Source organism: Kryptolebias marmoratus, linkage group LG23 (assembly GCF_001649575.2).
Source record: "Kryptolebias marmoratus isolate JLee-2015 linkage group LG23, ASM164957v2, whole genome shotgun sequence".
NCBI classification, from domain to species: domain Eukaryota; kingdom Metazoa; phylum Chordata; class Actinopteri; order Cyprinodontiformes; family Rivulidae; genus Kryptolebias; species Kryptolebias marmoratus.
In genome coordinates this window covers 11,392,923-11,406,837 of record NC_051452.1, presented here as the reverse complement: position 1 = coordinate 11,406,837, position 13,915 = coordinate 11,392,923, and the positions used below count along the sequence as shown (strand labels likewise).

Here is a 13,915-nt window from a genome sequence, read left to right as displayed (position 1 = left end):
AAAACGTAACAAACCCCCAAAACATGTTACCAGGAATATAAGAAATGACCAGAACATTTTACCAGGAAAAACAACGCAATCGGCCAAATAAGCTAAACAAGCCAATAAGTCCTCCAATTAAGGAAAAACGGACGAGCCCCCAATTCAAATGTTACGACCTGTCTAGGGGTGGTCAGGTTGCAGCATTGAAATGATCAAGCATCAAAAATGTCACTGAATAATCAACTCAAACCTCACTGTCATCTACTCTTCTTTCCCTTTTATTCTCTTCATTTGTCAGCTTCTCAAAGTACTCCTTCCATCTTCTCATCACCCTCTCCTCTCTTGTTAGAACATTACAGTTTCTATCTTTAACAAGCCTAACCTGCTGCACATCCTTTCCAGCATGGTCCCTCTGTCTCACCAGTCCATACAAGTCCTTCTCTCCCTCCTTTGTGTCCAGCCTCCTGTTCAACTCATCATACACCTTCTGTTTTGCCTTTGCTAACTCCCTCTTCACCTTATGTTGCATCTCCATATATTCCTGTCTACTCTCTTTAGTCCTCTCACTGTCCCATTTCTTCCTGGCTAACCTCTTCCTCTGGATAACTTCCTGCACTTCACTATTCCACCACCAGGTCTCCTTATCTTTTCTGTAGAAGCCCAGTCATCTGGAAGCTTTTTCTTACCACCCAGAGCCTTTATAAGCTCCTTTCTGAACTCCTCACAACATTCTTCCTTCAACATTCTTCCTTCTTTAACTTCCACTATTTTGTTCTCTTCTCTGACTTTACTCTTTTCCTCTTCGTCACCACAACACTCATCCTACACACCACCGTTCGATGCTGTCTGGCCACGCTCTCCCCTGCCACAACCTGATAGTTCACCATCTCCCTCAGGTTCTTCTTCTACAGAGAATGTTCTGAACTAGCCCGTTTAATTCATGATCTAGATGAGGACAACTGAAGCTCTGATTAACTCATCAGTTTAGTAACATGATGGCAACAATCCTAAATTAAAACAAATTTACTCTTAACCTGAATAGTAATTCCCACGTGGCCTTTTTATAAAAAAAAAAAAAAAAAAAAATCATTTCTTTTACTTTTAAGCTTCAGTCATTTATAGAATACCAAAGACGATCTGAACTGGTCATTGTCACGTCTAGCTTCGACATTCAAGCTGTATTTGTCATGTTAAAGATCATAATCAGAGGTTTCTTTCATCAGTCATCACTTCTGCTACTGGCCTGATCACCAGAACCTTTATTTTCACCCTCATCGTCATCATCATCATCACAGCTGCTGTCGTCACTTTCTTCTTTTGACTCTTTGATTGTTCTGGACCTCTTGTATCTTTTACCTGGAGAGAAGCTTTTAGGCCGAGCAAGTGATGGTTAGAGAGGAAAAGGGGGGGAGGTGGGTAAGGTCAGAAGAAGCAGGGGAATCAGGACGGAGGCTGTAATAGGAGACACGCAGCAGGAGGCCTGTTTACTGTCACTGAAGGAGGAGAAAAGAAGGATGAGGGGGGTGAGATGGACAATGACAGGGAAAGAGGGGAAGATCAGAGGAAGATGAATAGATGAAGGCAGTGCTCAGGAAAAAGAGCACAGATTCTAGAGAAAAAATCTTCTTTAGGCCTGTACCATCACAGAAAGCTGCCATGAGCTTTGAAATCAATTTCATGTGCGATCTGTTTTACTCAGAGTACGCGTTGTGAACGACTCTCAGCTACCGCCACATTAAATCTTAGCTCAATATCTGTAACACCGACTGAGTTATAGAAATGTGTATTAGCTACAGTCGATTAGCTGTGGCAGCCATTTTGAATAAGCCACTCTGCAGGAAATGGAACATCAATGCCTCAACAGAGAGAAACCAAAAACGGTACAAATGTAGGATTATTTACTTCTAATAAAACCAAAACACTTTGAATGTGACGAGAGCTGTTACACGCCACAGCCAACCCTGTAACACAATTTAAATGTTTACCTTTTTAAAAAATCTCCAGACTGGATTTTAAAGGGTTTAAGGCCAGATTTAGGTCGGACAAATTATGCTAAAGCTGACAAAAAAAGGAGCATTTTGACTCTGACACAGGGAGATTATTTCAGTACAGAGGAAGGTAACGCACCACAATAAACACAATTTGAGTGAATTATAGAATAATGTATTTTAGTCCTCATAAAATAAGCATAAAGTTTAACAATATGCAGAAATATAAAACAATAAAAAAAAACCTCCATGTCCACAGCATTACAACCTACAATACACTCACTTTTACTTGAAGCTCATTAAAAAACTGCATTTGGAAGCTAAAAGTTAACCTGAGAAGCTGAAACAACAACAATTAAAATTTCTGAAAACACAATTATATTCCATAAACATTAAACTGTCACACTGAACACAAAGCTTTTTAAGTAGCGTTTCTGAAGTGTTGTCAGTTGAATGTCTGAAATGTTTTAGATATTTATTTGGTTTTTTGTAAAGGTTTAGTTGTTTTATTTGTCATGTTTTTACGAAATACATGCATTTCATGAATTCTCACGGTGGTTTCTGAAATGTTGAATACGTTTTATTTACCGTTGCTTTGTAAGGTTTTTCTGAGAGCTTTTTTTTTTTTACCCCCCTCTGAGATGTGGCTTTTTATTTGGTTTGTTTGCGTTTGTTGTTCTTGTTGTCGGGTTTTGTCCGACGCCTCGGCACCGCTGCACAAACACAATGCTGATGCACTCGAGACAAAATGGCCGCTGTTGATAAAAGATTGCTTCCTGCTCGGTCAAAGAAACTCTTTAAAGACACTCTTAACCACTAAGATTAACTGCTATCAGATAAGATGGTCATGACTGTACTCAGTCCTCACCTGTCACACTAACACACCCCTTCCAGCGCTCACCTGTCGAGCTCTCCAGCGTTCTTTACCTGCTGCTGGGACCGACTCCAACAACTGTCAATTACCTGTAAGCCAATCCTACAGGTGATTGACAAGCCAGTAGGGCCAGGGATCAAGTTCAGTCTCTTGGGGCCTGTGTGTGTGTGTGTGTGATCAACCTGTGACATGGCTAAGACCTGACTTCAAGCAGCTCAGGTTGACTGAAAGCTGATGGGCTGAAAAACCATGAATTGTGTGTGTGTGTGTGGTGGCTGTCTTGTTTAAAGACGGAGATCCTAAAAACACACAAACACGGCGAGTTAAAAGCACATACCCTTGTGTTCTGCACTGTACTGTGCAAAAGTTTTAAACCACCTCTATTTTCTTTATGAGGGAGTTACCTTGTTGGTGCTAAACCCCTATTTTTTCTGTCAAATTGTGTGATTAAAGGTGTTTTTAGTCGATTCAGGTAAAAAAATGGGCACAAAATATGTCTGTGACAGGCTGCTGGCAACAAAGTGCCTAAGGATCCTGATTAAACTGATTCTTTGCCAAGTTGTCTGCTATGTGCCGACTCAACACTGGTTCATCCATTGAGTTTTGGAGCTTTTTATGCCTGAATGACTCAAAAGGTCAGACTAAATGACTCAAACATTTTTTTCTGAAAATGATCAGGTACTGGGCTGAAAATGAGTGAAAAAGCAGCCAAAGTGAAAAAACTTAGAAAGGCCTTCAGAGAGGCTGGAGCTCTCAAGACCATTTTAATAGATTATAAAAAGGCTTGTCGGCAAAATAAAGAAACGAGGGGTGACTCAGGACTTTTGCACAATGCATGTTTCTGATTGAATATAATGACTCAAAGTGGATGACAGGCATGATTTCAGTTATTCAGATGGAAAAACTCAAGTCTTTGCAAACATCATAAGATTTCTGGACACTTGGGGATTCTTCCTTGTTAAGATAAGGTCAGTTTTCTTATCCTTGATGGATTCTCTAAATAATGTACAGCTTTTATTTATCCAAATAGTAGTTATTTCTGATTCATTCATTTATTTATCTTGTCCTTGATTGTGATCGTTAGTTATTTATATGCATTTAATGTATTTAAAAGAAATAAAAATAACATGATGAGCGAACTCAATGAAAGCCAAACCACTGCAGAATGAACAGAATGAATCACCCTTTCTGAAACAGGTGTCCGAAAAACAGAAAAATTAACCAAAACCCTAAAATCTCAGTCAACTTAAAGTTACAAACAACGCCAATTTCACACAAAACCTTTTTCTATCATTGTCTACATAAATCACATCTCTTATGGATTACTTAGTAATTCCTGTGAACATTGGTCTTGAAGTTAAACACTGAGTTCTGTTGAGTTAGAAAATTATCATTAACATGAATCAAAACATTCTTCCTCTCAAAGCTACAGAAGGAATCTGACCACATTCTGCAGAAAAACAGCAATCTAGATTAATATTTATTATTTATTTTTAAAAGGTAATAACTTTGTAGCAGGTTATAACAACAGCTAAAATGATAAACTTATTTTAAAGTACAGAAACAAATATTTAGTTTCTGGAAAAAATGCTGCACTTGAGTTGTTATTTGTCTTTAGGAACAGGTAGATGTTTAAAACATCTGATTTAACTGCTTTCCTTATTGAACTGATACGACTTGATGAACACAGTCAAAGCTTAACAACAAATTAATCACTGAAAAGAAAATTAAAAGAAAAATCCTTGCATGACCAAACTTACAGAATTCGTTTTTTCCTTAACAAAGTATTAAAGACAGAACAAAAAACAGCCAATTCTAAACAATCCAGTTTATTTGTCCCAAGCAGTTTATTGTAAAAGTTTACTTCCAATTCACCTAATTGGACAGAAGCAGCTATTATCCACCTGAGGACAGGTTAAAGGATGAGTCTTAACCTCACCCTACAACCTGAGAGCGTTGGATGGGCGTGGGGCCGTATTAATGTCCTGAGTTAAACACTGTAATTGCTCACCTTTATTGTCCCCATAATGCATCATCCATCAGAGCCTGATCGTGTGTTTGTGTGTCTTTGACAGAGAAGCAGGCTGAACGCAGAATCAAAGAGGCAACTTTCAACTCCTATCAAATATCTGCTGGGAGGAGGAGGAGGAGGAGGAGGAGCAACAGTAGAAAAAGAAAAGGATCGGGGAGATCTTTGAGTCCAGGCAGCTGTGACTCAGGAGGACGGGCTGTTTGAACCCGGTTTCTCCGGTCCACACGGCCCGAAGACGAGCAACTGAACAAGATAAAGGAGCCCTAATTCCCCCGACGTGTCACCGGTTTGTGAAAAGACATATTTCTTTAAAATGAAGAGAAAGGAAATGTGGGAATAAGTGAGCATGGCTTTTAACGTGTAATGAACACATTTGGGTGGTTAAGACTAAAAGCCCTAACACAGTAACTTACTTTTAAGCACATTACCTTGTTCTTGGGGATAAGAAAAATGACATGTAATCTTTACAAGAACATAAAAAGACAAGGAATTGGTCACTTTGACTTCTGCATAATTTTAGTCCCCAACCTTATAAAAGTTATTAGGAAGCAACTAATGAAAAATCCTGGTAATAATATGTGGTTTAGCAGCTCCAGAGGGGTTGTTAAAAGTATAATTTACTACTCAGACAAACTCAGGGCTGCTACAGTTTTTACTTCAAGTTTTCAGAGTTTTCCAGACTCACATTCACAGATTTCCCCAGAAGATTGCTGATATTTAAGCAGTGGTGTTCGATATAAACAGATATCATGATATATACATCTTTTTATATATATATAGATGGATGGATGGAAATCTATCTATAGATACATTTTCCCCAGTATCAATAATTTGACAATATTCTAATTATTCCAAAAGTGCTGTACCTGCTCACCCTGATGAACAGGATATTTACTAATGCTTACCAGGGTACGTCCCATTGCATTTTTAAAAAGCAGTAGTGACCACCTTTTTAAAGAAACCCAATCTTGACCCTGGTACTATCTCCAATTTACGTCCCATCTCTAAACTTCCTTTTCTCAGTAAATTACTTGAAAAGGTTGTAGAAACTCAACGCAAGGGTGCCACAAGGCTCAGTTTTGGGTCCACTTCTGTTTTCTTTTTATATTATTCCACTTGCTTCTTTTTCGGATATCTCCTATCATATTTATGCTGATGACATTCAGCTGTACTTCTCCTTTAGACCGCATCAATTGGACAGGTTGGCCATCCTCGTCCAATGTTTGTCCCGTATCAGTGATTGGCTCTCCAGTGACTTTCTGGTTCTAAATACCAGTAAGACAGAAACTATGATTATTGCTCCCAATCATTTACACAATAATATCAGTCAGACAATTGCATCTTTTTGCCCATTAGTAAAATTAAAGGTAAAAAATCTAGGTGTCACATTTGATTCTTTATTAGGCTTCGACTCACACATTAAGGCTGTTTCCCGTTCTTGTTTCTTTCATTTAAGAAACATTTCTAAAATCAGACAAATGGTCTCCAGAGTTGACTTACAGAAAATCATTCATGCTTTTGTATCATCTCGCCTAGACTACTGTAATGCCCTTTTTTCCTGCCTGGATAAAGCCTCAATTTCACGTTTGCCATCTGTACAGAATGCAGCAGCCAGACTCCTCACCAAATCCAGTAAATCTTGTCATATCACTCCTGTTTTATATTCATTAAACTGGCTCCCAGTTGATTTTAGAATTTGTTTTACAAGTTCTTGTGCTGACATACAGAGCATTACATGGCCAGGCTCCTGACTATCTCTGTCAACTGTTAATTAAATATTCTGCTGCCAGTGGTCTTCGTTCTGAAAGTCTGAATCTTTTGGTTGTTCCACGAACACGGTTAAAAACTAAAGGGGACCGCGCCTTTCAGTCGGTGGCCCCAACATTGTGGAACAGTTTGCCTTTGCAACTCCGATTTGCTGACTCTGTGGAGGCTTTTTAAAAAGCTTTTAAAAACATTTCTATTTTCTCAGGCTTTTATCTCTTGATTTTGTTGCGTTTCTTTTTGGTGGTTTTTGTGTTTATTATTATTATTGTACAGCGCTTTGTGATTTTATGTATGTGAAAAGCGCTTTATAAATAAACTTTCCTTACTTGCTTACTTAATTTACCAATGATACTTCAAGATCAGCACACAAATGCACATAAAAACATTTGAAGAAAAATATGACTGTTGAATTTATTAAAAACTGACATAAAAACAACACCAGGGTACACGCTGAAATCATACAATACAACTGAGCACCAAACAACAAAACAAAAGCTGTTCAGAGTAAAAAAGGGAAAATGTAAATATCCTTAAGTCTTACACTAAAACTATAACTGTGTCCGTCTTTTATATGTAATATGGGGTGTGAATCCAACAAAGTCTGAATAACTCAGTTTTGTACACTGGGGCCCAACTTGAAATAATTAGTTATATTTTGATATTATATTTGTTACTTCATGTTGCAGAAATGAAAAAAATATTTTCTGTTTTTGCCCGATTGGAAAGAGCTTCATCTAGCTTTGCCAAGTTCAATGTTTTCTTTTAAACTACCACATGATTGAGTAGTTTTCTTTGAATATTAAACCAAAACTGCTGTCACGAGTCCAAAGTGGGGTCACCTCAGTGCTGACCCCCCCAACTACCCGGGTCAGGAGCCAGGACTGTCTTTCCATTCGGGGCTAATTGATGTTTGGCAGTCCTGAGTTTGGGTTTTTAAAACTAAAGTTCAGCAGCTCACCAAGGTTAAAATTCTACTACTCTAGAAGCTAAGCCTACACTAGTCTAAACACCTTCCATGTACTGATTATTATAATGTATATTATTTGCTAACAATGCATATAAAATAAGTCCAAAATAAATAAGCAGTCATTCTTCCAGCCTACCTCACCTGTCACCTGATTGACAGCTACCACCTATGGAGCATCATAATATAGTGACACCTACTGGCCTCATTTCAGTGTTACATACAACCAAGCACACACCTCCTACAGCTATATTAATGAACACAGTGTTCTGGTTGCCTGAGGATACTGCAGCAGTGTTCAGCACTTGTGAAATAATAAATAGCGTAAATAAACGTAATCATAAAGGTTCTTGATCATGTAAAATGAGAGACCAGGCAAGCAAACACCTGCGCAGGTTTGTGAAAAATAGAAAAAAAAAGTGTGCATCCTAAAGAATGGTGAATCTGCTTCCAAATTCAATTTTCAGTTTGTATGTATTTATTTTTCCAATTATTTATTTTGTTAAATATCGACATGATGTGGTTCTGGCCTGAAAACAGGCCTCTTTTACATGGTTTCAACAGCAGCAGCTACTCTATGTGGTGGTCCAGTCTTTGTTTAACCATTCCTCCTGTAAGTGAGGATCATCACCCCTCACTCATCTTCTTTGTAAGCCTACAAGTCTATATTACATGAATTTGGTGACAGCTTTCACTGCTCTGGTCAAAGAAGACGCTCTACAACAAAGAAGTAGATGACACCAATTGGCTCCCAGTTTGAGCCCGGCCTGCGATGAAAGAATATTCAGCTCGGCAATCCTTGAAAACTCCACAAAGGTTAGAAAACTTCACCGAGCAGGGCCACATCCCAGACATGTCCCTATCTTCAGAATAACAGCTCTCTGAGGAATCCAAGGTTGGAGAAAGAGAACCAAGACTGAAGTGGGCAGAAAGTGGAGAAAAAAAAGCAAGACGAGAACGAGAGACCCAAATGAATGCTAACAAAACTGAATACAGTTCTCCAAGGCTGCTCAGATTGGATCAATTCAGCTGTGATTGAGGACTGTGAAGAGTGGTAAACATGCTGGATGATGTGTGTGTGTGTGGATGCGAGGGTTTGAATTCAGCGAGTGAGGCCTTTTGTCTTCAAGTGAATCCGGTTAAATCGAAGGACGAGCGGAAATAAGAATCCACAGTCCAATCTAATTGATTATGTACAAGGTTAGGCTCTGTAAAAGTGAAATATTTCCACAGATGGTCACAGCAAAAGACTGACAAACAATGATATCACGATCCTCTGTGCTCAGCATTCTTGCTCTTTCACATCTTCTCTATTTCTTGTGTTGTTTTTCCTTTTTGATTCTTTGTCTTGGACGACTGTGAAAACATCTTGGCGGCATTTTGGCTCTTTCAGCTGCTTTTGTCCCGCACATAACGGTCTGCAAAACTTGAGTTTCCTGGTCCTTATTTTACTTGCTAGTAATAAAACAAAAAATTAAGATTTAGATTATTTAAAAAAGCAACTAACACAAAAACTTTAAAGAAATGGCTCTCTTCTTTGAGGCTTCAAAACAAAAGCTGATCTCAGACTCCGAATATAACTAATTTGATTTACCTACAGCTAGTAGGTATTCTGGTTCCTGTTTCTGTTTCACAAGCATAATCTAAAGCACATAGTATGGTTTTAAATAGGGCTGTACAATATATAAACATTCATCATCATCACAATATCTCAAAAGATTGCAATAAATCAGAGGGACAAACTGTTACCAAGAATATATTTGCCCAATCAGATCACTGTCCTAATCACCCTCAGCTGAGTTAGAGACATTTTTGCCTTTGCTATGATCACTTTTCTGTGGCCCCCATCTTTAACAAAAGTTCTGATATATTCCATCCAGTGATTCATGAGATATTTTGCTAACTATACAAACAAGCATGCACACACAGACATGGGCAAACACTGTCACTAAGCTTTTACCTTCAGTGGCGGGTGATAATCAGTCCTATCACAGGAAATATGTGTATACCTAATGTTTTGCTGGCAGCTTTAGTCTGAAATATTTTCAAATTTCCTTGTCTCCGGTGTGATGGAGCCGGTACTGATCCCTGTTTTAGGCAGAGGCTTGCTATGAGTCATGTTTTGAACTGGCTGGGAAAACACCACCAGACCGTGGATCGAAGACGAGTCAGAAAAAAAATAAAACACTTCGTAATTCCTGCATCATAACGCGGCTCACTGTCAGTCCATTCCTGCAGTTTGCACACAAATCAGTCTTTGCTCTTGTCTAACATCTCGTAGGGTATAAAGTTGTGCCACGCAGCAGTGAATAAGTTGAGGAAATTCAGAAGCAATTCAGTCAAAAATAACCAGCGCTGAATTGTTTCTTTTTAATCCTGAAAACGATGAAACACGAATATTTTCCTTGTCAAACATCTTTTTAAGAACACCCCTTCTATTTCTCATGCAACTTGTTTTAATGCACACCACACAACATGCATATTAGTATAAATTTTTCATTTGATACTATAAAACTTTTGCATCATTTCGTCTGAGTGTCCGTCTGTTTAATTCCCAAAGAGGTCCTCTTGAATATACTTGAAATGCTGTCTTGCCTTCTTCTTTAGCTGGATGACCCGGCCTAATTATCCGTGTAATGATATAACCCTGGGGGAAAGGGGATCCGCCTGTGCCTCCAACACACACACAAATAAGCTGCAAACCCCTGAAATTCCCAGCACAGACCAGAAAGGCTCCTGCTGACAGAAACAACGGCTGGCAGTGAATTTCATCCGCTAATTAGATTAAACTCAGCCTTCAATCAAAGCCTAGAAACGACCTGGCTATGAGAACAAACAACACAAAAAAATGACAAGCTTAAAAGTTAAAGTCCTAAATTATTTCAAGAAGCAACAGTGGTACTTCCACAAGAATCAAGAACACGATAATGAGGCTGTTAGGTAGAAACCACAATCACAGATAAGTGAGACTGAATTAAAGGGCTCTCAAATCTTTACTTTGTCGTAAATATTAAACTACACAGTTACTCCAGCAGAAATATCATCTCAGTCTTGCCAGAGGAGCTCCTGGACGTGATGCTTTTTGCACAAAAAAAATTAACTAAACAATTCTGTGTAACCACATAATGTGAACTTTATGGTGGTATAAAGTTCTACAAAACAGTGTTTGCATGAACCGATATGAAGCGTAGTCGTTTTAAAACAAAGAATATCCACTTTGGCCCTGTTCAGGTTAGCCTTTAGCTCGTCAGTCTGATCAGAAATAAACTCGATTTCTCCACATTGATCTACAACACATAGAATACTAACTGTTCTTAACTTTCCCACAGATTTACACTTCAAAACATGAACCACTGATTTAAAAAAGGAGTATTAAATGAGGCTTATTCAAGCTGCAATGTTGTCACTAAATCCTACACAAACAAAAACTGTGCAACAATAAATACCCCAAGGACAGTAAATATAACATGTAAGGTGAATTACATTTAAAAACCATCAGTGTTCCTGCTAAATCCAGTAGAATCTATCACAACTGCTGCTTAATAATCAGAAAAGTGGAAGCTAACTCAAAAATCCACATCAATAATTTGTCTCATCATCTGCAGAGTGATTACACCTCCCCACGCTTTAGTTCTGTTTTACTAGACAACATGAAATAGGGCTAACAAAATAAAAAATTTGATCCAAAGGACGCCACGTGGATTCAGAGTGAAGTTGAAAAAGCACAAAAACTGAATTTCATTGCCCTCCTGCTGCGTGTGTGTCTGAGCAGGGACAGAGGACAGGCGATATTTATTGACAATGGCTGCTCCGCTCGATAAGGAGAGGCATAAAATCAATCAACATAAAGGTCTGGAGAATAAATAAAAAAAAGAAGGTGGCGAGCATAAAAGGGGACTGAATGTTAGCAAAATAAAGAAATAAATGAGAACATGGGAAGCTGAGAGGGTCAGGGACTGAGAGAACGAAGCAGAATGAAGGAAAGAAACGGGGGAGGAAAATTAGAAAATGGAGAGCAGGAACAGACTGGTTCTACTGCTGGGAAAAAATGAAATGTGATGAGTTGGTTGCAGGAAAACAGCAGAAAACGTTTAGCTTCTTGCCTCTGGGACTTGGACCCAACTCAGCATTGAAGAGGGGGATGCGTGCTAATCAGATTAGTTTGTTTCTGCACTTGTAAGAAGAGACAGTCAGCAGTGTCCCATATTTAGCCTCCGCTGATGTGAAAACAAGCTTTTACCTCTCTTCTGTTCAGTCTAGCCCAATTAAACCACAAAGGCCTGAGCAGGGTAAGTTTATACCAAGGTTTAAAAATATGTTGAAAGTTGAGCTAAACCGATGTTTCTGTGGAGTTCATCCTCTGAATATGAGCAGAAATGATTCACTGATTGAAATTTTATAAACGCTGGCTGCAAACATTCAAAGATCTGGAGATAGACTGATCAATAAGCCAATTAATTAGGGCAAATTCTGCCTTTGTTCTTATTAAATTACAAGTCAGGAGCATCTGTGAACAAAGCAATCTTTTTTATATTAGACTATGCTCTTGTGTCAATGATGCTTTTTCAACACAAAACAAACAGACTCTTAAGGAAGTTAACCAGAGTATTGTGCTAACTTATAAAAAACGTTATATTTAATCTTTTATCTTTCAGGGCCTTATAGGTTTTATTTGTTAGATAGGAAATATTACATTTGGAGAGAAAACATGGATCCATTTATGCTTGCATTCATAGCAAGCATTGTAAACTGTACCACAAGTCAAGAATGTGTACTGATCCAAATAAAGCTCCACTGCTAAATAAAAAAGTAGTTATTTTAACTCTATTAGATTGTAACATTAAACTATTATGTTTATGAGGTTTTAATGATTCACCTCTAACCCTAACCCCCCCAAAAAAAAGACTAAAAAGAAAGAAAAAATGGTTTAGACTGCTACTTTCAACTACAGAATAGAAGTCCAGTTGTTTTTGTTTTTTAACCTTTTTTGAATAATTTCTAAAGGTCTACATTAAAATGAGTCATTTATTCCTCATCAAACCCTGCAGAAGATACCAGAAAATCTTATCAATACATGCAGCCAACAAAACAAAATGTACACTGCTGTTAAGTTTGTAACATTACAGAGCAAATCAAGCATGATTGTTTGAATTATCTCTATGTCAGCATAATGACAAATAAAGCAATCAAACACAAACCGGCAGAAAACTAATCTTTTTAAAACCTTAAAAAAATAAAAAAATGTAAAAATAAATAAAAAAAAGTCTTACAAAAACCAACGAAACAACCACATTCTTTCTAAAACTTAAATTTATCCTCAAACCCTCAAATCATACAACTAAGCTTTAAAACACTATGTCTTTCACATCGTTCAAACGTCAGTAAACAAAGCGCCCTGACCTTTGACCCCTCGGTCTCTTTGGCGCATGCGCACTTGGACTGAGCAAGTCTCGTAATCAGTACAGCTCAACTTCTAATAATTCAGCTTTTCCTAATTAAGAGCCCTGATATAACCAATTCAGCGATGTATTATATTACAGTAGGAAGACTTTCAAGCTGTCGCAGAAAACCAGAGCAGCTAACTGGTTTTAAAACCACCAAAAACAACAAGAGAGCACAAAAACCCAGCAGCGAACAGTCAAATTATACATATACACACAGGAGTGTGGATATTTGGCTTACATTTAATGTTCTTACGCAGACGGTACCTTTAAAAAGTAAACAGTTTGGTAACAGAAGCCTTCCTCTCCTTTAATTATTCTTATAGCGGCGCGCTGTTAAAAACAGTTATAACTCCTGCGTCAGTTAAATTTAAAATATTATGTAAAGTTTAATAGTTTTGTCTTGTTTATCTGTTTACTAACCTTTAAAATTTACTCAAAAGTTTCTTCGCAGCGTCAAGTGCACGTCCAGGTTTTTTTTTTTTTTTTTTAATACTTTAATTCGTGGATTCAATTTTCACCTGGGGTCTTCTCGTGAAGGCTGCAGTACCCTTTTTGGCCACTGTGGTTGAATAACACAGAACAGCCATTACACCCCGGGGGGCGCTGTTCCACTCTTCAAATAAACCAATACACAGTATTTAAAAGAAGAAGAAGAAAATGATTATGTGTTGATGGCTGCTATAAAAAACGTGCAATGTGGGATGGGTAGTGGCCGAAGGCGGGGACCTTGGCGGTCTGATCCTCGGCTACAGAAGCTGGCTCTAGGGACGTGGAATGTCACCTCTCTGGTGGGGAAGGAGCCTGAGCTGGTGTGTGTGGTTGAGAGGTTCCGGCTAGAAATAGTCGGGCTCACCTCAACGCACG

General features: G+C 38.3%; 1 long non-coding RNA gene across 1 annotated transcript in view; it reads right to left on the bottom strand.

Moving 5' to 3' along the window:
• LOC112451040 overlaps positions 1 to 13,540 on the bottom strand; it is a 55,440-nt gene extending 41,900 nt beyond the window's left edge. Inside the window, exon 1 of the long non-coding RNA XR_003039772.1 lies at positions 13,472 to 13,540. This is a non-coding gene — a long non-coding RNA (uncharacterized LOC112451040). The remainder of the gene's footprint in view (positions 1 to 13,471) is intronic.
• Between the last annotated feature and the right edge of the window lie 375 nt (positions 13,541 to 13,915).